General features: G+C 46.6%; 1 protein-coding gene across 6 annotated transcripts in view; it reads left to right on the top strand.

The window, feature by feature from the left end:
* Positions 1-22,238, top strand: part of RUSC2 (RUN and SH3 domain containing 2) — a 109,422-nt gene that overhangs the window by 814 nt on the left and 86,370 nt on the right. The window lies entirely within an intron of this gene.

The following is a 22,238-nucleotide window of genomic DNA, read 5'->3' as shown; positions in this document are numbered from 1 at the left end:
CCTGTGTGGACACATGAGAACACAACAACTGCCTTGGGCAAGTCTGGACCTCTTATTGTACGGGAGCCGGGACTTCACAGGTTATTTATTGCTGTGTGTCTCTCCATATTGGGACTCAAATGGATTAGAGTAGGACCACTTTACACAGAGGTGCTCTTTGTGTGGCTTCCATGGGTCTCGTTTATCAATAAAAACAAGGCAGTTGCCCTAGGCTCACCAGGTTAGGAGGGCCCACCAGTAGTACTAGACCCTCTCTACCCATTGCTGTATTTGGGTCTTGCAGAGCAAGGGTCTCTCGGTGCTGATTATGGCAATGGGAAGTGGCCTTTACTGATGCTAGCAGGACCACATGACTTAGAGGTGCCTTGCGTGGCTTCCACAGGTCCGGTTTAATGGTAAAAATTGTGCAGTTGCCCTGGGACCACCAGGTTAGGAGGGCCCACCAGTAGTCCTGGACTTTCTCTACCCATTGCTGTAGTTGTTGAAGTAGGGTCTTGAAGAGGAAGGTCTTCTCGGTGCTGATTACAGCAATGGGCAGTGGCCCTTACTGATGCTAGTAGGACCACATGACTTAGAGGTGCCTTGCGCGGCTTCCACAGGCCCGGTTTAATGGTAAAAATTGTGCAGTTGCACTGGGACCACCAGGTAAGGAGGACCCACCATCAGATCCTCCAGTGCCCCCAGTGCCCCTGGAGTCTTACCACCACCATAACTGGTGCAGTGGAACATTTAAGAGAAAAGGCAGTGACCTTCATTGGTGCTAGTAGAACCACATGACTTAGAGGTGCTTTACGTGGCTTCTACTGGTCCAGTTTAATGGCAAAAATGGTGCACTTGCCCTAGGCCCACCAGGTTAGGAGGGCCCACCACCACAGCCCCCAGTAGTCCTGGAGTCTCTCTACCCATTGTTGTATTTGTTGAAGTAGGGTCTTGCAGAGGAAGGTCCTCTCGGTGCTGATTACAGCAATGGGCAGTGGCCTTTACTGATGCTTGCAGGACCACATGACTTAGATGTGCCTTACGTGGGTCCCACAGGTCCGGTTTAATGGTAAAAATTGTGCAGTTGCACTGGGACCACCAGGTAAGGAAGACCCATCATCAGAGCCCCCAGTGCCCCTGGAGTCTTACCACCGCCATAACTGGTGCAGTGGAACATTTAAGCAAAAAGGTCCCTCAGTGCTGATTATGGCAATGGGCAGTGGCCTTTATTGATGCTAGCAGGTCTACATGACTTAGAGGTGCCTTGCGTGGCTTCCACGGGTCCGGTTTAATGGTAAACATTGTGCAGTTGCACTGGGACCATCAGGTTAGGAGGACCCACCATCAGAGCCTCCAGTAGTCCTGGAGTCTCTCTACCCATTGCTGCATTTGTTGAAGTAGGGTCTTGCAGTGGAAGGTCCTCTCGGTGCTGATTACAGCAATGGGCAGTGGCCTTTACTGATGCTAACAGGACCACATGACTTAGATGTGCCTTACGTGGGTCCCACAGGTCCGGTTTAATGGTAAAAATTGTGCAGTTGCACTGGGACCACCAGGTAAGGAGGACCCACCATCAGAGCCTCCAGTGCCTCTGGAGTCTTACCATCACCATAACTGGTGCAGTGGAACATTTAAGCAAAAAGGTCCCTCAGTGCTGATTACGGTAATGGGCAGTGACCTTCATTGGTGCTAGCAGGACCACATGACTTAGAGGTGCCTTATGTGGCTTTCACTGGTTCAGTTTAATGGCAAAAATGGTGCACTTGCCCTAGGCCCACCAGGTTAGGAGGGCCCACCAGTAGTCCTGGAGTCTCTCACCCATTGCTGTATTTGGGTCTTGCAGAGGAAGGTCCTCTCAGTGCTGATTACAGCAATGGGCAGTGGCCTTTATTGATGCTAGCAGGACCACATGACTTAGAGGTACCTTGCATGGCTTCCACAGGTCCGGTTTAATGGTAAAAAATGTGCAGTTGCACTGGGACCACCAGGTAAGGAAGACCCACCATCAGAGCCCCCAGTGCCCCTGGAGTCTTACCATTGCCATAACTGGTGCAGGGGAACATTTAAGCAAAAAGGTCCCTCAGTGCTGATTACGGCAATGGGCAGTGACCTTCATTGGTGCAAGTAGAACCACATAACTTAGAGGTGCCTTACGTGGCTTCCACTGGCCCAGTTTAATAGTAAAAATGGTGCACTTGCACTGGGACCACCAGGTTAGGAGGACCCGCTATCAGTGCCCAATAGTCCTGGAGCCTTAATCACTATAAATGGTGCAGTGGGCAATTTGAGAGGAAGTATCCCTATGAACATACTACAGTAATGGAAAGTGACCTTTAATAACAGGAAAGTTGCCCTGGGCCCACCAACTTAGGTGGCCCACCTCTAAAACCCCCAAGTTGTTCAGGAGTTCGCTGCCCATCACTATAATCGAATGCTGTGGGACCTTTGAGAGGAAGAGTTCTTCTGCGATGTTCAAAGCAATGGGCAGTGGCCTTTATTGGTGCTGGTAGGACCACATGACTTGTGCCTTGTGTGGCTTCCTCATGTCCAGTTTAATAATATACTATAAATGGTGCCCTGGGACCACCACGTTCAGAGGGCCCAACATCAAAGAACACAGTAGTCCTGGAGTCTCGCTGCCCTTAACCATATTAAGTGCAGTAGGATCTTTAAGAGGCAGGGCCCTTTTGCACTGATGAAAGCAATGGGCAGTGGCCTTTATTGGCACTAGAAGGATTGAATGACCTAGAGGTGCCTTGTGTGGTTTCCACAAGTCCAGTTTAATAATAAAAATGGAGTAGTTGCTCTGGGACCACCAGGTTAAAAGGACCTACTACCAGAACCCCCCAGTAGCCCTGAGGTCTTGCTGCCTTTCACCTGCCTGGTACAGTGGGACCTTTGAGAGGAAGAGTCCCTCTGGAATGATTACAGCAATGGGCTTTATTGTTACAAGTGGAACAGCATGACTTAGAGGTGCCTTGTGTGGCTCCCACAAGTCCAGTTTAATAATAAAAATGGGGCAATTACCCTGGGTCCAGCAGGCTAGGAGGGAACACCACCAAACCACCCCCCCCCTCAGCAGTCCTAGAGTTTCCTTGCCCATAACTATGACCGGTGTAGGCAGGGGCGGACTAACCACTTGGAAACTCGGGCACTGCCCTAGTGCCCGGGGTCAGTAGGGGGCCCCATGAGATGCCTCTGGTACCTTTTTCACAGGCTTTTTTGAGTTTGGGTAAGGACACAGGGGCCCCATGATCCCCTATTGCACGGGGGCCCCATGAGTTGTCAGTCCGCCCCTGGGTGTAGGATGTTTGAGAAGAAGGGTATAGGCAGATGCAGTCTACAATTTCCACTGCAAGTGGGGCTTGTCTGTAGTAGTAATGTACCTAGAGGAGGAAGTCAAGAGAAGCTGGGTTTCCTCAGTCCCCTGGACCAGTGGTCCGGTGATCCGGTTGTATGCGCTGAATCCAGGTGTCTCTGGCTTCCATCTTGGGTCATGTGGAGTCTTTTTAAGTCTCTACCCCCATTTTTGAGTGTGTTTTGAGTGTGTTTTGCAAGTGGCTAGTGTAGGGACAGCACTACTGGTAGGGAGTGGTTCTGGAGGAACACAGCTTGGACCTACACACTGATGACTATGAACTATTGTAAATGTCCCATTAGGTGGGCTTGTTTGTACTGTTATACAAATTTTGCAATAGATCGTTTGTGGCACTCCAGGACTCCACGCTGTACCTACCCAACAAGGGTCCTTCTGTAATGCATACAGCAATTGGCAGTGGCCTTTACTGATACAAGTAGGACCACATGACTTTGAAGTGCCTTGTGTGGCTTCCACAGTTCCAATTTAATAATAAAATTGAAGCAGTTGCCCTGGGACAACCAGGTTAGGAGGCCCCAACACCGGAGAACCCAGTTGCCCTGGAATCTCACTGCCCTTCACCATAACTGGTGCAGAGGGAACTTTGAGAAGAAGGGTCTTATTACAGCAATGGGGAGTGGCCTTTATGGGTGCAAGTGGGAAAACATGACATAGAGATGCCCTATGTGGCTTTCACAGGTCCAGTTTAATAATAAATCTAGGGCAGTTGCCCTGGGCACACCAGATTAGGAGGGTCCACCACCACAGACCCCAATATTTGTGTGGAAGATCCTTCTGCACTGATTACAGAAATGGGCAGCATCCTTTAATGACCTGAATGGGACCACATTACATAGAGACGTCTTATGTGGCTTCCATGGGTCAAGTATAATAATAAAAATAAAGTAGTTGCCCTTGGACCACTGAGTTTAGAGGATCCACCAACTGAGCCCCCAGTATTCCTGGAGTCTCCCTGCCCATCACTATAATTGGTGCTGTGAAACCTGTGAGAGGAAGGGTACTTCTGCAATATTTACAGCAATAGGCAGTAGCCTTTATTGATGCGAATAGGACCTCACAACTTTGAGCAGCCTTGTGTGGCTTCCTTAGCTCCAATTTAATAATAAAAATGGAGAAGATGCCCTGGGATCACCAGGTCAGGAGGGCCCAACACTGGAGTACCCAGTTGTCCTGGAGTCTCACTGCCCTTCACCATAATTGGTGCAGTGGGACCTTTGGGAGGAATTGTCCCTCTGGACTGCTTACAGTGTCATGAAATGGCCTTTATGGGTGTGAGTAGGACCACATGACATAGAGGTGCCCTATGTGGCTTCGACAGGTGCAGTTTAATATTAAAAACAGGGAAGTTGCCTTGGCCCCACGAGGTTAGGAGGACCCACCGCCAAAACCCCCAAGCAGTCCCGGAGTCTCTCTAACCATCACTATAACCAGTGCAGTGGGATCTTTGGGAGGAAGAGTCCCTCACATGACATAGAGGTACCTTGTGTGGCTTCCACAAGTTCGGTTTAATAATAAAAATACGGCAGTTGCCTGGGGCCCACCTAGTTAGGAAGGCCCACCACCAAAGTCCCCAGTATTACTGGAGTCTTGCTGCCTATCACTGCAGTTGGTTCTGTTGGACTTTTGAGAGGAAGGCCTTTCTGCACTATTTACAATGGTGGACAGCAACCTCTATTGACCTGAGTGGGACCACATGACATAGAGGTACCTTGTGTGGTTTCCATGGGCCCAGTATAATAATAAAAATAGAGCAGTTTCCCTGGGACCACCAGGTTAGAAGGATCCCAGTAGACTTGGGATCTCACTACCCAGTTTAATATTAAAAACAGGGAAGTTGCCTTGGCCTCACGAGGTTAGGAGGACTCACCACCAAAACCCCCAAGCAGTCCCGGAGTCTCTCTAACCATCACTATAATCAGTCCAGTGGAATCTTTAGGAGGAAGAGTCCCTCACATGACATAGAGGTACCTTGTGTGGCTTCCACAGGTCCAGTTTAATAATAAAAATAGAGCAGTTTCCCTGGGACCGCCAGGTTAGGAGGATCCCAGTAGACTTGGGATCTCACTACCCAGTTTAATATTAAAAACAGGGAAGTTGCCTTGTCCCCACGAGGTTAGGAGGACTCACCACCAAAACCCCCAAGCAGTGCCGGAGTCTCTCTAACCATCACTATAATCAGTCCAGTGGGATCTTTAGGAGGAAGAGTCCCTCACATGACATAGAGGTACCTTATGTGGCTTCCACAGGTCCAGTTTAATAATAAAAATAGTGCAGTTGCCTTGGACCCACCCAGTTGCAGTTGATGCTGTGGGACTTTTGAGAGGAAGGCCTTTCTGCACTATTTACAATGGTGGGCAGCAACCTTTCTTGACCTGAGTGGGACTACATGACATAGAGGTACCTTGTGTGGTTTCCACGGGCCAGTACAATAATACAAATAGAGCAGTTTCCCTGGGACCACCCGGTTATGAGGGTTCCAGTAGATTTGGGGTCTCACTACCCAAAGTGCTATCTTTGAGAAGAAGGGCCCCAAGGTACTGACTAAAACAGTGGGCAATGCCCTTTATTAGAGCAGCGGGACCCTTCCTCTCATACTCTGCCTATGTCACATAGCAGGCTTTGCTCTCAAAATGTAAGGGCTCTTTCACACTAGGCTGTTTTGCCAACGCTTGCCAAACGCCCCTATAGCGTTTGGCAAGCGTTGGTCCGGTGTTTGCGGAGCGTTTTTAACGCTCGGCAAACGCTCCGCAAACGCCGCATGCGCGGTTTAGCGGCGGTTGCTAGGCGTTTGCCGAGCGTTAATAACGCCCCACAAACGCCAATAATGCATTTGAGTGGTGTTACTGCTCCGCAAACGCCCCGCAACTGCGTCGCAACCGCACCGCAAACGCCGGCCGGGCGTTTGCGGAGCGGCACCATAGACGAGAATAGGAGGCTTCAAAGCCTCCTGACTCGACCAGAGGCGTCCGTTTTGCCGCGACGCAACGCGACGCGACGCAAACGCTCCTGTTAGAACAGCACCATGTGCTGTAATGTGCAGAGTTGGCAGAGGCGTTTGGGAAGCGGTAAAAACGCTTCCCAAACGCCTCTCTGCCGCCTGCACACAAGGCTAGTATGAACGTAGCCTAAGATACGCGAAAGGGCTGCAATTTAAGAAATGGGGGATTCTTGAAGGGTATCTCAAAAAAATCTCACCCATGAGCAGGGGCGGACTGACAACTCATGGGGCCCCCGGGCAATAGGAGATCATGGGGCCCCTGTGTCCTCGCCCACACTCAAAGCACACCCCAAAAAGCCTATAAAAGGTACCAGAGGCATTTCATGGGGCCCCCAATTGACCCCGGGCCCTCGGGCAGTGCCCGTGTGCTCGAATGGTCAGTCCGCCCCTGCCCATGAGATATTTCCCCATATTTCTGTAGTATTATACTATCGTGCCCAGCCATATCTGATGAGAGTTGTCGTTCCATTGCCTAGGGGCCCTCTTGGTTTGTACACAGTGCAGGGTCTGTGTTGTATATTGCATGCTGGGACTTATAGTCCACCCCCCACACGTTCTTTGTAAGAGCAACTGAACCAGGAAAGTAGCACCAGTGCTGCTCAGATACAGTCATGTGAGCTCTCTGCCTGCAAAAGGATTCCAATTCTGTTTGCTCGGTTTAGTGATCCAGACAGGCCTGCCAGATAGCACAGCCAGGTCCTGACCTCCTCTGTAGTTAGGCATATTGCCATGATGGCAGATACAAAGGGGGACTTCCACCCGCTGCTGAGAATAAAACAAAAGACCAAACAGACCAAGAGAACCTGTCCTCAAGAGTTTCTATTGTTTCATGATCAAAAGCTGCTTGTCAGTGGATGAATCTGCATGATACTTGCTGTTCATATTTATTTATTTATTTCAGATACTTATATATCACCGTCAGTTTACGCAGCGCTTTACATATATATTGTACATTCACATCAGTCCCCGCCCCCGAGGAGCATACAATCTAAGGTCCCTAACTCACAATCATACATACACATACTAGGGACAATTTAGACAGGAGACAATTCACCTACCAGCAGTGTGGGAGGAAACCGGAGTACCCGGAGGTAACCCACACAGACACAGGGAGAACATGCAAACTCCAAGCAGGTGGTGCTGTGGCTGGGATTTGAACCAATGACCCGAGTACTGCCAGGAGGAAGTACTAACCATTTAGCCACTGTGCTGCCCATCGCTTGTATTACAGTTTGCTAATCAGACAATGAAGGAGTAGCAGAAGGTCGATAAGGTCACCCCTCTGCTCTTCCCTCCTGTAAGCATGTCCACAGTGTTGGACTGACAGCCCTACTCAATGCTGCAGGAAGCTGAAACAAAGACAAACTCGTGTACTTACACCAGCCTGCATTAAAAATACATTTATTGAGAACTGTAACTGGGGTTCAGGACTTCATTTTATAAAGTCTGGTGTGTTATTATAGAGTATACTGTGCCGTGAAGGAGAAGGAATATGAGTAAAATGTATTCACTCATAGCTAGACTCTGATGTAAGGGGGGCTCTGATATAGACTCTGATGTAAGGGGGGCCTGTTGGGGACTTCGAAGTTAGGGGGGAGGGGTCTGATAGGGACTCTGATTTAGGGAGGGACTCTGATGTAAGGGGAGCTCTGAGGAGGACTCTGATGTAAGGGGGTTCTGATGGGTACTCTGAAGTTAGGAGGGAGGGGTCTGATGGGGACTTTGATGTAAGAGGGGTCTGATGGGGACACTGAAGTTAAGTGGGAGGGGTCTGATAGGGACTCTGATGTAAGGGGAGCTCTGATGGGGACACTGAGGTAAGGATGACTGTGATGGGGATCTTGACGTAAGGTGGGGCTCTTATGTAAGAGGGCTCTGATGGGGACTCTCATGTAAGGGGAATTGTGATGGAAACTCTGATGTAAGGGGGACTCTTAAGGTAGACTCTGATGTAAGGGGAGCTCTGATGGGGATTCTGATGTAAAGGGGGGGGGGGGTCTGATGGGGACTCTGATATAAGAGGGAACACTATTTGGAATTTCTTTTACTGAAGTTATTTCTGATGTTCTAAATAATACTGTGCTAATCACAAAAAAAAGTATTCACTCATTTCATTCAGTGTGATTCATTCATTTCATTCAGGTTGATTCACTCATTTCATTCAGTGTGATTCATTCAGTGTGATTCATTCAGTGTGATTCACTCATTTCATTCAGTGTGATTCATTCAGTGTGATTCATTCAGTGTGATTCACTCATTTCATTCAGTGTGATTCATTCAGTGTGATTCACTCATTTTATTCAGTGTGATTCACTCATTTCATTCAGTGTGATTCATTCAGTGTGATTCATTCAGTGTGATTCACTCATTTCATTCAGTGTGACTCATTCAGTGTGACTCATTCAGTGTGATTCACTCATTTCATTCAGTTTGATTAATTCATTTTGAAACCTCATTGTGAATATTTGTGAATGAAGTGGTGGCTTTCATGCTGGAAGTGTGGTCCCCTGCCCCACCACATGGTGTACATTTATCTGTTCCCTGTGCTCCTAAGGGCAGGGGCGGACTGACCATTTGGAAACTCGGCACTGCCCGAGGGCCCGGGGTCAGTAGGGGGCCCCATGAGATGCCCCTGGTACCTTTTTCATAGGCTTTTTTGAGTGTGGGCAAGGACACAGGGGCCCCATGATCCCCTCTTGCCCGGGGGCCCCATGAGTTGTCAGTCCTCCCCTGGCTCAGGGCCTGCGCTCTGCTGCGTTCTGTAGAGCCGTCCATTGCGCAGTGTAGTCCATAGCCGGCCCGTCTCCGGGTGTCAGCCTCCCTTGTGTCTCCGGTGATGTCCGCATCATCTGGGGCGATGATCGATTCCTCGCCATTCCCCTCCTGATATCCCCATAGACCGCATCCCGGATCCATTCACACGTCGGTGTCACAGGCCTGGCCCTGCACAGCTGTCATACGATCCGCACTCCGACCTGTCTGTGGGATTAATAATTGATTGCCCTTCGGGTGATTCTCTGTACCCCACCCAGGAGACGAAGTGTTAAACCTCCTGAATATCCAGAGCAGGCGGACGCACTTCATGGCGATTTTTAATTTTCAATGGCAATTTTGTGTATAATACATCGGTGGGGTTGGTCCATGAGCGGTGCAGAGAGAGGCCTGATCATGACTGATACAGATGGAAGGACTGGAATCCTCACAGCACAAATTATCCTCCGCATGCACAGACAAACACAGAGCCACATTGTGCTGGGGGCTGGGGGGGAGGGGGCTCACTCTGCCGTCTACATCATTCTCCAATAACATCACACACAGGCGCAGTACCCTGACCACACTCCAGACATTCCACACACCAACCGTCCAATCACATCCCACTTTCCAGCAGTTTACAGTAGGTGGAGCAATGCAAGATGACTGCTGATTGGATGATGAAGGCGCCAGCACTTTGTACATTGGCCTGAAGTAACCAACATTGGTCTTCAATATAATTTGATGGATCGACCTATCGATCGATCAATTTGTCTATCTATCTATCTATCTATCTATCTATCTATCTATCTATCTATCTATCTATCTATCTATTATCTATCTATCTATTATCTATCTATCTATCTATCTATCTATTATCTATCTATCTATCTATTATCTATCTATCTATCTATCTATTATCTATCTATCTATCTATCTATCTATCTATCTATCTATCTATCTATCTATCTATCTATCATCTATCCATCCATCCATCCCTCTCTATCTATCTGTCTGTCTGTCCATCTATCTATCTATCTGTACGTATTGCAGCTCACTGATGCCCTTTTCTGGGGTCTGGTATTCATAAATTCTGTTGGCCAGAAAGTTCCTCTCCTGAACACAAGTGATGGTTTATTTCTGCTTCCAAACTCCTGAAAACACATATAGTGTGCATGGACACAGGATAACATGCTCTCTATTCCATTCTTCTTCTTTCCCCTTCTCTTCTCTCTCTATTCTTCTCTCCCCTCTCCTCTCTCTATTCTCTCTCTCTCTCTCTCTCTCTCTCTCTCTCTCTTTTCTCTCCCCTCTTATTTTTTTTTCTCTTCTCACTCCTCCCTCTCTTTTCTCCTTCTCTCTCCTCTCCTTCTCTCCCCTCTCTATTCTCCTTCTGTCTCCTCTCCTCGCCTCTCTTTATTCTCCTTCTCTCTTTCCTCTCTCTATTCTCTCTCCTCTCCTGCCTCTCTATCCTCCTTCTCTCTCCTCTCTCTTCTCCTTCTCTCTCTCTATTCTCCAACTTTCTCCTCTCCTTTCTGTATTCTCCCACTCTCTCTGCTCCTCCCTCTCTATTCTCCTTCTCTCTCCTCTCCTTCCCTCCCCTTTCTATTCTCCTTCTCTCATCTATTTTCCTTCTCTCTTTTCTCTCTCTATTCTTCTCTCCTCCCTCTCTATTCTCCTTCTCTCCCCTCTGCTCCCTCTCTATTCTCCTTCTCTCCCCTCTCTATTCTTCTTCTCTCCTCTCTATATCCTCCTGCTCTCTTCTCTCTCTGTTCTCTTTCTCTTTCCTCTCCTTTTTATTCTCCTTCTCTCCCCTCCCTCTCTATTCTCCTCTCCTTCTCTACCCTCTCTATTCTCCTTCTCTCTCCTCTCCTCTCTCTATTCTTCTCCTCTCTTTTCTCTCTCTATTCTTCTCTCTCCTCTCCTCCCTCTCTATTCTCCTTCTTTCTCCTCTCCTCCCTCTCTATTCTCCTTCTTTCTCCTCTCCTCTCTATAGTCTCCTTCTCTCTCCTCTCCTCTTTATTCTCCTTCTATCCCCTCTCCTCCCTCTCTATTCTCCTTCCCTCTCCTCTCTCTATATTCTCCTTCCCTCTTATCTCTATATTCTCTTTCTCTCTCCTCTCCTCTTTATTCTCATTCTCTCCCCTCCCTCTCTATTCTCCTTTCCTCTCCTCCCTCTCTATTCTCCCTCTCTCTCCTCTCCTTCTCTCCCCTCTCTATTCTCTTTCTCTCTCCTCTCCCTATTCTCCTCCTCTCTTTTCTCTCTCTATTCTTCTCTCTCCTCTCCTCCCTCTCTGTTCTCCTTCTCTCCCCTCTATTCCCTCTTTATTCTCCGTCTCTCCCCTCCCTCTCTATTCTTCTCTCCCCTTTCCTCCCCTCCCTCTCTATTCTCCGTCTCTCCCCCCTCTCTCTATTCTCTGTCTCTCCCATCTCCTCCATCTCTCTCTCCTCCCTCTCTATTCTCTTCCATCTCTCTCTCCTCCCTCTCTATTCTCTTCCATCTCTCTCTCCTCCCTCTCTATTCTCCTCCATCTCTCTCTCCTCTCTCTATTCTCCTCCATCTCTCCTCTCTCTATTCTCCTCAATCTCTCTCTCATCTCTCTATTCTCCTCCATCTCTCCCTCCTCTCTCTATTCTCCCCCATCTCTCTTTCTTTATTCTCCTCCATCTCTCTCTCCTCTCTCTAGTCTCTTCCATCTCTCTCTCCTCTCTCTATTCTCCTCCATCTCTCTCTCCTCTCTCTATTTCCCTCCATCTCTCCCCCTCTATTCTCCTCCTTCTCTCCTTCTCTATTCTCCTCCATCTCTCTCTCCTCTCTCTATTCTCCTCCATCTCTCTCTCCTCTCTCTATTCTCCTCCATCTCTCTTTCTCTATTCTCCTCCATCTCTCCCCTCTCTCTATTCTCCTCCATCTCTCTCCTCTCTCTACTCTCCTCCATCTCTCTTTCCTCTCTCTATTCTCCTCCATCTCTCTCTTCTCTCTCTCTATTCTCCTCCATCTCTCTCCCCTCTCTATTCTCCTCCATCTCTCTCTCTTCTCTCTCTCTATTCTCCTCCATCTCTCTCTTCTCTCTCTCTATTCTCCTCCATCTCTCCCTTCTCTCTCCTCTCTATTCTCCTCCATCTCTCTCTCTCTTCTCTCTATTCTCCTCCATCTCTTTCTCCTCTCTATATTCTCCTCCATCTCTCTCTCCTCTCTGTATTCTCCTCCATCTCTCTCTATTCTCCTCCATCTCTCTCTATTCTCCTCCATCTCTCTCTCCTCTCTCTATTCTCCTCCATCTCTCTCTCCTCTCTCTATTCTCCTCCATCTCTCTTTCTCTATTCTCCTCCATCTCTCTCTCCTCTCTCTAGTCTCCTCCATCTCTCTCTCTCTCCTCCATCTCTCTCTCCTCTCTCTATTTCCCTCCATCTCTCCCACTCTATTCTCCTCCTTCTCTCCCTCTCTATTCTCCTCCATCTCTCTCTCCTCTCTCTATTCTCCTCCATCTCTCTCTCCTCTCTCCATTCTCCCCCATCTCTCTTTCTCTATTCTCCATCTCTCCCCTCTCTCTATTCTCCTCCATCTCTCTCCTCTCTCTACTCTCCTCCATATCTCTTTCCTCTCTCTATTCTCCTCCATCTCTCTCTTCTCTCTCTCTCTATTCTCCTCCATCTCTCTCTTCTCTCTCTCTATTCTCCTCCATCTCTCTCTCCTCTCTATTCTTCTCCATCTCTCTCTTCTCTCTCTCTATTCTCCTCCATCTCTCTCTCTTCTCTCTCTCTATTCTCCTCCATCTCTCCCTTCTCTCTCCTCTCTATTCTCCTCCATCTCTCTCTCTCTTCTCTCTATTCTCCTCCATCTCTCTCTCCTCTCTCTATTCTCCTCCATCTCTCTCTCCTCTCTATTCTCCTCCATCTCTCTCTCTCCTCTCTCTATTCTCCTCCATCTCTCTCTCCTCTCTATTCTCCTCCATCTCTCTCTCCTCTCTATTCTTCTCCATCTCTCTCTTCTCTCTCTCTATTCTCCTCCATCTCTCTCTCTTCTCTCTCTCTATTCTCCTCCATCTCTCCCTTCTCTCTCCTCTCTATTCTCCTCCATCTCTCTCTCTCTTCTCTCTATTCTCCTCCATCTATCTCTCCTCTCTCTATTCTCCTCCATCTCTCTCTCCTCTCTCTATTCTCCTCCATCTCTCTCTCCTCTCTATTCTCCTCCATCTCTCTCTCTCCTCTCTATTCTCCTCCATCTCTCTCTCCTCTCTATTCTCCTCCATCTCTCTCCTCTCTCTATTCTCCTCTTTCTCTCTCTCCTCTCTATTCTCCTCCATCTCTCTCTCCTCTCTATTCTCCTCCATCTCTCTCCTCTCTCTATTCTCCTCCATCTCTCTCTCCTCTCTATTCTCCTCCATCTCTCTCCTCTCTCTATTCTCCTCCATCTCTCTCTCCTCTCTATTCTCCTCCATCTCTCTCTCCTCTCTGTATTCTCCTCCTTCTCTCTCTCTTAGCTAGGCTGATGTCAGAAGTATGAATATCTTACAGAATGGGGTGCCGTGTGAACAGGTGGAAAGTGCATGAGTAGCCCTGGGCAGAGGAGTGATCACAGTCTTGCACATGATCAAGTTTATTCACTAAGACAAGCAGGATGGGGGGGGGGGGGGGGGGGCGATGTGCAATATGCTGTAATCTGTAGCAACCAATCAGAGTTCAGCGTACTGTAGTCAGAAGAGCGAAAGATGTTATCTGATTGTTTGCTGCAGCTTACTGCGGTTTTCACATTGTTCTGGCTGCATCCATGCACACCTTACTGCCCCCCTCCTACATGTCTCTAGCATTGCCTATAGACCAGGGGAGGACTGACAACTCATGGGGCCCCCAGGCAGCAGGGGATCATGGGGCCCCTGTGACCTCGCCCACACTCAAACCACACCCAAAAAAGCCTATGAAAGGCACCAGGGGCATCTCATGGGGCCCCCTACTGACCCCGGGCCCTCGGGCAGTGCCCGAGTTCCCAAATGGTCAGTCCGCCCCTGCTATAGACAGTGATCAGGAATTGGGGGGCTGCATGGGAACCCACCTGGCCCTTCCCACCAGAAACCTCCATCATTACTGGGGGCAGAAACTACACCAGCTGCTGCTACCTTTCTCCAATTCATTTCTAACTAAACCGTGTGCAGCGCGCACCAATGTGAATAGATATGAGACAGTAAACAGTACACTATTCAGCAGGCTTTTCACAGTGCTTGCGGGCAGGCTGGACACAGCCAGATCAGGCAGCTGCCATCTCATGTCTATGGCCACCTTAACACCCCTTGCAGCGCTTCTTGCTGTACAGCAGTGACACGCGGCAAAGGCCCCCAACACATCGGCAGACAGAATCATTTCATCATCCCGGTTTCCAATGGAAAATCCAGTTCAGGACAATTGCTTTACTTCAATTCTTTCTCAAAGTCCAGACAGATATTGAATTCCTGTGTCGTTAAATCTGATACTATTGTCTTGTGGTGGAGGGAATCTGTCACATGGGGCTGGAAGAACTGCAGAAAGGACATTTTTCTTCTCAAATTAATGGCGCTATCAAAAGGGGCATGTCTGGGGAGGAGTGCCGCAGGCGCACCAATGCAAAGGCCGCTGGTGAGTAGCCGGGCGTGGCCTTGGGTAGCCACTCACTGGTGCTAGCACATAGGAGCTAGTAAGCCTTTGTGTGCATGAGGCCTGAAATACACAAATATTGCCCCAAGTATTGAGCCACTGGCCTTTCCACGTACATGACCTTTAATGGCCCCCCAGTCTTAGTCCGTAGGGTTCAATATTGAGTTGGCCCCGCCCTTTCCACATACATGACCTTTAATGGCCTCCCAGTCTGAGTCTGTAGGGTTTAATATTGAGTTGGCCCCGCCCTTTCCACATACATGACCTTTAATGGCCCCCCAGTCTTAGTCCGTAGGGTTCAATATTGAGTTGGCCCCGCCCTTTCCACATACATGACCTTTAATTGCCTCCCAGTCTGAGTCCGTAGGGTTTAATATTGAGTTGGCCCCGCCCTTTCCACGTACATGACCTTTAATGGCCCCCCAGTCTGAGTCCGTAGGGTTCAATATTGAGTTGGCACCGCCCTTTCCACGTACATGACCTTTAATGGCCCCCCAGTCTTAGTCCGTAGGGTTCAATAGTGAGTTAGCCCCGCCCTTTCCACGCACATGACCTTTAATGGCCCACCAGTCTTAGTCCGTAAGGTTCAATATTGAGTTGGCCCCGCCTTTTCCACGCACATGACCTTTAATGCCCCCCCAGTCTTAGTCCGTAGGGTTCAATAGTGAGTTGGCCCCGCCCTTTGCAGCTATAACAGCTTCAACTCTTCTGGGAAGGCCGTCCACAAGGTTTAGGAGGGTGTCTATGGGAAGGTTGGACCATTCTTCCAGAAGCACATTTGTCAGGTCAGGCACTGATGTCGGGGGAGGAGGCCTGGCTCGCAGTCTGCGCTCTAATTCATCCCAAAGGTGTTCTATGGGGTTGAGGTCAGGACTCTGTGCAGGACAGTCAAGTTCCTCCACCCCAAACTGGCTCCTCCATGTCTTTATGGACCTTGGTTTGTGCACTGGTGGGCAGTCATGTTGGAACAGGAAGGGGCCATCCTCAAACTCTTCCCACAAAGTTGGGAGCATGAAATTGTCCACAATGTCGCCTTAAGAGTTCCTTTCACTGGAACTAGGGGGCCAAGCCCAACCCTGAAAAACAACCTCACACCATAACCCCCCCTCCACCAAACTTTACACTTGGCACAATGCAGTCAGGCAAGTACCGTTCTCCTGGCAATCGCCAAACTCAGACACGGCCATCGGATTTCCAGACAGAGAAGCATGATTGGTCACTCCAGAGAATACGTCTCCCCTGCTCTAGAGTCCAGTGGCGGCATGCTTTACACCACGGCATCCGATGCTTTCCATTGCACTTGGTGATGTAAGGCTTGGATGCAGCTGCTCGGCCATGGAAACCCATTCCATGAAGCTCTCTACACACTGTTGTTGGGCTCATCTGAAGGCCACACCAAGTTTGGAGGTCTTTAGCTATTGACTCTGCAGACAGTTGGTGACTTGTGCGCACTGTGCGCTTCAGCATGCGCTGACCCCGCCCTGTCAAGTGACGTGGCCTACCACTTGGTGGCTGAGTGGCTGTTCCCAGTTGCTTCCACTTTGTTATAATCCCACTAACAGTTGAGTGTGGAATATTTAGTAGCCAGGAAATGTTACAGATGGACTTATTGCACAGGTGACCACCTATCACGGGACCACGCTTGGAGTCACTGAGCTCCTGAGAGCGACCCATTCTTTCACCAATGTTTGTAGAAGCAGTCTGCTTGCCTAGGGGCTTGATTGTATACACCTGTGTCCATGGAGGGGATTGGAACACCTGAATCACATGATTTGGAGGGGATTGGAACACCTGAATCACATGATTTGGAGGGCGGGGACAATATTTCTGGCAACGTAGTGTATATCTAAACCTAAAATGTCATATATCGCAGCTTACCAGTCCTTAGATGTGGTGGCTGCATTCGGTTTCTTTTATCGGTTTTTTTTTCTTCTATTTTCACCCAGTGATCCTGCCAGTCCCACACTTCTGGTCCTACGGTAACAGCGCTCACTCACTGTACTGTAGGGTGACCCGATATCTCCTCATTCCAAAGAAAGTCCCTGATTTTAGTGGGCTGTCTAAAGAAAAAAAAAAATGTCCCTGAATGGTTAAAAGCAAAGCAGGTTCAGGTGTTATTAAAATGTACTCCTTTAAGCCCCTCCCATTGTTTGTCTGCACCCAACATTTGCTGCGGCGCGCTTTTACATGCTGCTGTTGACCCCCGCCCAATAAAAGAGGATTTAGTCAGTAGGGTGTCCTCAGAATTCAGTTTTAATATCTGGTCACCTTACAATGCTGCATCCATGGAGGAGCAGTGCTGCCACCCAAGGACAAGATGTGTGTCGGGACTACAGAACACCTCCTTCTCAACTATATAACATGGGGGGAGGGGGGTTGTTCTGTAGTCCACAATCCTCACAGAGAAGAGCACAGGCAGAGAAGCACAGGAAGTTATCAGCTCTCTGGATTCCTGGCAGGATCAACATATATTTATTACCAGGGGCAGACTGACAACTCATGGGGCCCCCGGGCAATAGGGGATCATGGGGCCCCTGTGTCCTCACCCACACTCAAACCAAACCCAAAAAAGCCTATGAAAGGTACCAGGGACATCTCATGGGGCCCCCTACTGACCCCGGGCCCTCGGGCGGTGCCCGAGTTCCCCAATGGTCAGTCCGCCCCTGTTTATTACGCACCTATTAAATAGATACAACAAAATGCTTTTATTGGATATTTAACCTCTTGCTGCCCATGTAATGCACATGTGGTACGTTATTGCGCATGATGGCATGTTAATTATTATTATTAATTATTGATTGATTAATTATTATTGTTAATATTATTATTTATAATTTATAATATTATATTTATTATATTTTTATGTTATTTTTATTGTTATTTATTTTTATGTTATTTTTATTTATTATTTTTATATTATTATGTTTATTATATTTATAAAATTATATATCATTTATAATTTATTATATATTATTATTATTAATTATTATTATTAATGGATATTTAACCTCTTGCTGCCCATGTAATGCGCATGTGGTACGTTATTGCGCATGATGGCATGTTATATATTATTTATTATTATTATTATTTATAATTTATAATATTATATTAAATATATTTTTATGTTATTTATATTTATTATTTTTATATTATTATGTTTATTATATTTATAAAATTATATATCATTTATTATTATATATAATTATAATTATTATTATTATTAATTATTATTATTATTATTAATGGATATTTAACCTCTTGCTGCCCATGTAATGCACATGTGGTACGTTATTGCGCATTAAGGCACATGTGAAAGCGCATTGCGGAAATGCGCTGAAATGGATGAATACATGTGCACGATCTCTAGACCTGTGCAGATCAAAAAAATTGTTTCGTTTCGGATCGATTTGTTAGGTTGCATTTGTAACAAAATTTGTTTAGTTTAGTTTGGTTTCAAAATTCGAATTTTGGAAGATGGTTTTTTTCTTTTTCTTTTATTCTATTCTAATCTATTCTATTCCCTTATTTTCTTTTCTATTTTATTCTAATCTATTCAGTTCTGTTTTACTCTATTCTTTTCTTTTCTATTCTATTTTATTATCCTCTATTATATTCGAATTTCGAAAGACAGCTATATTCTATTCTATTCTATTTCATTATCCTCTATTATGTTCGAAATTCAAATTTCGAAAGACAGCTATATTCTATTCTATTCTATTTTGTTCTTTTCTATCCTAGTCAATTCTCTTATTTTCTATTCTATTCTTTTCTATTCTATTCTATTTTATTATCCTCTATTATGTTCGAAATTCAAATTTCGAAAGACAGCTATATTCTATTCTATTCTATTTTTTTCTATTTTATTCTTTTCTATCCTAGTCAATTCTCTTATTTTCTATTCTATTCTTTTCTATTCTATTATATTTTATTATCCTCTATTATGTTCAAAATTCAAATTTCGAAAGACAACTATATTCTCTTCTATTCTATTTTTTTCTATTTTTTTCTTTTCTATCCTAGTCAATTCTCTTATTTTCTATTCTATTCTATTCTATTATCCTCTATTATGTTCGAAATTTGAATTTCGAAAGACAACTATATTCTATTCTATTTTTTTCTATTTTATTCTTTTCTATCCTAGTCAATTCTCTTATTTTCTATTCTATTCTATTTTATTATCCTCTATTATGTTTGAAATTCGAATTTCGAAAGACAACTATATTCTATTCTATTCTATTTTTTTCTATTTTATTCTTTTCTATCCTAGTCAATTCTCTTATTTTCTATTCTATTCTTTTCTATTCTATTTTGGTTTATTCTATTCTTTTTGTTTTCATTTTATTCTCTTCTTTTCTATTCTTTTCCTCTCTACTCCTTTATTTTCTATTCTATTTTATTGTATTATTTTCTTTTCTATGCTACTCTATTCTTTTCTATTCTATTTTATTTTTTCCATTTTATTCTATTCTTTTGTATACGTTATGCCAACCATGGGCAGTTTAAGTAAGGGGGAAAAGAATGGGCAGATGGTGGTTCTATAGTTTGCATTAGGAGGGGGGTGCAGTGCCCTGGGCGCTGGACAAACCTGTCCTGGTACTGACTCTGGGTAAAGGACGAGACCGTCCCCTATTTCAGTAAGAGGTTTCCTACAAACAAGAGGTTCAGACTATCCTGTTTATATGGAGGTTCTGCATGGGAGAGTCTGGTAATTGGCCATCTTGTCTGCCAGGGGCAACTTCTCCTATTGACCTCGCTTAGAATGTCTCTGTGGTAGCCGGTCCCTCATGTGCCGCAGCTGAACTGCAAGTTCCCCCCGGTGTTGGTGTGATTCAGAGCAATGGAAGCAGTGGAGCGAGGAATTGTTAGTATGTGAGCTGTCTAGAGGAGTAACTGCTTTCCAATGAGTCATCCCGTATTTCTGGTGTTTTATAAGACACGTGTCTGTGATGTCACCATGTTTACCTCATTACTGAGACTGATACTGATACTGAGACTGAGACTGATACCTGGATGAGCTACGGCTTTACTAATACATTCATACGGTAGAACAATGTCACCTGGCCGAGCCACCGTGGTTCCACAGTGGTTGTAGGTATCTCGCTTTTGTCCTCCTTGTTGTAAACCCTCTAAGTCATAAAACTATGGGGCACCCTTTATCCACATGCCCCCACCTGTCTATGTGAGTTACCTGCCCCTCTACCTGGTCTCCTGATTGGATGTTAAAATCCACGGTTGTGGAGTCTCTTCTCCATCTGAATCTTTGGGGTGCAGGATATCCTTGTTGTTTGGACATTGAATCTTCTTTCTGTGATTCTTCTAGTTCTGAGGCTCCTCCTGGACCCTGTTTCATAGCCACATCCTATCCTAATCCTTGTCCACTGTATTTTGAGATCCCCTCATCTGTTGACAATACCATCCTCTACGTCCAATTAGTCTAGGACAATTGGCCTTGAGTTCTCTTGGTTTAGGTCAGATGTCTCATTGATCCCCCTCCTGAATTATGGTTGCCCGTCTGTGAGCCTCCTTTGATCATAGTCTTCTTTCTCTAGGTTCACCTGTGTCATGGTTACCTGTTTCCGAGTCTCCTTGCCCTGTCTAGCAAAGGAGTTGAGTTCCCCCTCGGTCCAGATCTCCTGTCTTATTGTCCCTTCACTTTGCTTAGGTCTAATTCCCTTTCAGGGGTGGACTGACAACTCATGGGGCCCCCAGGCAATAGGGGATCATGGGGCTCCTGTGTCCTTGCCCAAACTCAAAAAAGCCTATGAAAAAGGTACCAGGGGCCTCATGGGGCCCCCTACTGACCCCGAGCCCTCGGGCAGTGCCTGAGTTCCCAAATGGTCAGTCCGCCCCTGTTCCCTTTTGATCCTGGCCATGTTTTGTAGTCCTCTTAGTCAACTAGGTCCCCTTACACTGTTTACTCGTTCTGTACTCCTAATCTCAAGTCTCTTTCTTTCTCTTGTCCTCCCCTTTCAATATTCTCTTTTTACACAGCCCTCTGTCTCAGTATGCACTTTGGGTTTGGTCACGTGTCTGGGTCATCTCAGTCCTGGTGAGCTGTCTGAATTCCCTTGGTCCTAGTCAACTGTTCTACTTTTTTTTAAGTATTTCCTATGTCCGTAGCCCCTTTTGTGGGTGTTCCCTTTGGTCTTGGTAACATTTTCTTCAGTTCTGATCACCTGTCTGAGTCTATTCAAGTGTGGTCACATGTCTGAGTGCAATTAATTCTGGCCCCCTACCCTGGTGTGCCCTCTGGTCCTGGTCTCATGTTTGAGTCCCCTTGGTTTTAGTCACATAGACCCTTTAGTTCTGGACACTTGACTTAGTTCTCTCGCTCCTAGTCAACTGTTCTCTTGTACATTTCCCCCTATCTTGGCATGTCCTTTGGTCCTGCTCACCTCTCTGAGTCCCCTCAGTTCTAGTCACCTCTCTGAGTCCCCTCAGTTCTAGTCACCTCTCTGAGTCCCCTCAGTTCTAATCACCTCTTTGATTCCCCTCAGTTCTAGTCACCTCTCTGAGTCCCTTCAGTTCTAGTCACCTCTCTGAGTCCCCTCAGTTCTATTCACCTCTTTGAGTCCCCTCAGTTCTATTCACCTCTCTGAGTCCCCTCAGTTCTTGTCACTGGTCTGAGTCCACTTAAACTTAGTCAACTCTTCCCTTTCTTTTTCAGTATTCTCAGTGTCCATAGCCCCCAATCTTTGTGCGGTCACCTGTCTGAGTCATCTCAGTTCTAGCCATAAGTCTGAGTCCCCTCAGCTCTCATCACATGCCTGAACCTCTCAGTTCTGGTCACCTGTTTGATTCACATTAGCCCTGGACAACCATTCCTCTTTTTTTGGTCTTCTCATTATCTCAGGTGTTCCCTCGTTAGTGGTCACTTGTCTCTTTACTTCCTCAGTCATGGCCACCTCTTTGAGTCTTCTTGGTCCTAGTCAACAGTTCCTTTTCTCTTTTAATACTCTCACGGTCCCTGGCCCCCTATTTTGATGGGTCATCAGTCTAAGTCTCCTCATTTCTGGTCCCCTTGGTCCTAGTCAACTGTTCCTTTTCTCTTTTAATATTCCCATGGTCCCTGGCCCCCTATTTTGATGGTGATCACCAGTTTAAGTCTCCTCATTTCTGGTCCCCTCGGTCCTAGTCAACTGTTTCCCCCTTTCAGATATCTCACTCTCCATTGCTCCCTATCTTGATGTGCCTTTTCATCTTGGTCAAATGCTTGAGTCCCCTCAGCTTTGGTCACCTGTCTGATTCCCCTTGGCCCTCAGCAACTATTCCCCCTCTTTAGGAATTCCCTCTGTTCTAGGTGTTCCCTCATTAGCGGTCAACTGGCTCTGTATCTCCTCAGTTATGGTCATCTGTCCCTGAGTCTCTGTTACGTCTTGTCCTCTCCTGTTCCACAGCCTCTTCTCCCTTGTATTATGTTGTACTTCTTAGTGTCCCCTGACTTGTCTTCCTTTCTCTGTGATCTGTAATCTGTTTCTCTGTTACCTTTTTTTTGGTCTTCTT

The sequence above is a fragment of the Staurois parvus genome, unplaced genomic scaffold (genome assembly GCF_062004578.1).
Source record: "Staurois parvus isolate SC_StPar_1 unplaced genomic scaffold, SC_StPar_1.0 ptg000706l, whole genome shotgun sequence".
NCBI classification, from domain to species: Eukaryota; Metazoa; Chordata; class Amphibia; order Anura; family Ranidae; genus Staurois; species Staurois parvus.
Note: the sequence above shows the minus strand (reverse complement) of the source record. Positions and strands in the feature narration are given on the sequence as shown.